Raw genomic sequence first — 1,936 nt, 5'->3', positions numbered from 1 at the left:
GTGAAAAGGAAAGAAGGAGGGAGAGAAGCAAGTGGCAATTATTATCAGATGAGCTCTGTAAAGTTGGCCCCTATATTAGTTTGATACACAGTTACTGGGCATCTCTTATATGCCAGGGGTCAGTTAGACCCTGTGGAAAGTGCTGGGTCAGACAGTTGTTTTATCTTATGGAACGTATACCTGGGGTACCAAACTTCACATACATAGAGAAAATGGGAAATTGTAATCAAATATATCTTTACTTACAAAATATTCATTATAAAATTCTACAAAATATTCTCTACATGCTGGTCACCTCTTTCTACGGGCATATGGAATCTTCTCTCCCATTCATGGCAAACATTTTCCTAGGTATCTGTTATAATTTTCCTGTGTATGTTGACTTTGGGGGCACCCTTGTAGATTGGGGAAAGAACAAAATTTATTAAATTAAAAATATTAAGTTGCAGATAAATTCATAGTTCACTCCATTGTTACATTATTGCTCTTGTTTCTGTAAATTCTATCCATAAATCAAAGTAAGTATTATAGAAAAACTACTCTATTTCTGAGCAAAACCTGATGAGTGTGGCACTCGGCTGTGCCACACGTGGTTGAATCATTGTTTTTGCTAAAACTTTCTCTGCCTTTTTCACTGGAGCGTTTGATCAGATCCAAATGAGAGCCATCTCTCAAATGAATATCAATCTTATTGGTTCTCACTGTGGTATATCCACAGGTGAAGATGGGCCATCTGGAGGATCTAGCCATGTTCCGAAGCATTCCCAATTGCACTATTTTCTATCCAAGTGATGCTGTTTATCTAGCTGCTAACACCAAGGGAATATGCTTCATTCTAACCAGCCAACCAGAAACTGAAGTTATTTATCCGCCACAAGAAAAATTTGAGATTGGACAGGCCAAAGTGGTCCATCACAGTGATAATGACAAGGTCACAGTTACTGGAGCTGGAATTATCTACATGAAGCCTTAGCAGCTGCTGACAATCTTTCTCAACAAGATATTGCTATCCGTGTCGTTGACCCATTTACTATTAACCTCCTGGATGCTGCTACCATTATCTCCAGTGCAAAAGTGACAAATGGTCAGGGTATCACAGTGTAGGATCACCACAGACAAGGCGGCTTTGGAGAAGCTGTATGTGCAGCTGTCTCCAAGGAGCCTGACACCCCTGTTTATCAGCTGGCAGTGCCAGGCGGGCCTCCAAGTGGGAAGCCTGGTGAATTGCTGCATATGTTTGGAATCAGTGCTGGACACATCATATCAGCTATAAGATATACTTTAATGAACTAAAATAAGTTCATTTCTTAAAAAGTCAAGCCTGTTAAATTTGGTCTTAAAGTACTGATATATTTATCTTAACTACCTGCTTGTTACAAAACCATTATTTTATATTTGCAAGGTTATGGAGTTTTGTTTAAAGCAAAGTCATTCAACACCTTTCTTCATTCTTAATTCAGAAATTCAGATTTACCTCTCTGTTAATCTGTGACTGTGTACACAAATGTCACTTGATCATAAAAGTGGGTTGTTAAATTTTAAGTAACATAGTAGGAAATAAAACAACCAACTAATTAATACAAAGGTTTTTGATGAGGCTACAGATAATTGGCCTGGGCATCAATGTAGAGGTAATTTTATTATTAAGTGAGTGTCATTTACTTCTAAGTTAAGAAAATTTAAATTGTAGTTCAATATCCCAGGTTTTGAAGCAAATTTGAGTTTTCATATAAAGCCTTTCTGTATCTGCAGTTTTCCAGATAATATTTGACTGCAGTTGCCTTGAAATTTCCTCCTGAGTTTCCTTTCATCTCCTTTCTACAGTTTAGAAGCTGTAGAGCAGTTTTGAAAACCCTTATAATGTACCCCACTGCTTTCAACACTTAAGTGAAAGTGGAAATTCTTCTGGTCTACATACTATACAGATTGAGAAAGG

The 1,936-nt window shown here is 37.4% G+C and overlaps 1 pseudogene; it reads left to right on the top strand.

The window, feature by feature from the left end:
• The window catches only part of LOC100949903, a 4,720-nt pseudogene extending 3,427 nt beyond the window's left edge, over window positions 1–1,293 (top strand).
• Window positions 1,294–1,936: the final 643 nt, after the last annotated feature.

The sequence above is a fragment of the Otolemur garnettii genome, unplaced genomic scaffold (assembly GCF_000181295.1).
Source record: "Otolemur garnettii isolate 467f Iridium unplaced genomic scaffold, OtoGar3 scaffold00081, whole genome shotgun sequence".
Taxonomy (NCBI): domain Eukaryota; kingdom Metazoa; phylum Chordata; class Mammalia; order Primates; family Galagidae; genus Otolemur; species Otolemur garnettii.
This window is presented reverse-complemented; position numbering and strand designations above follow the sequence as displayed.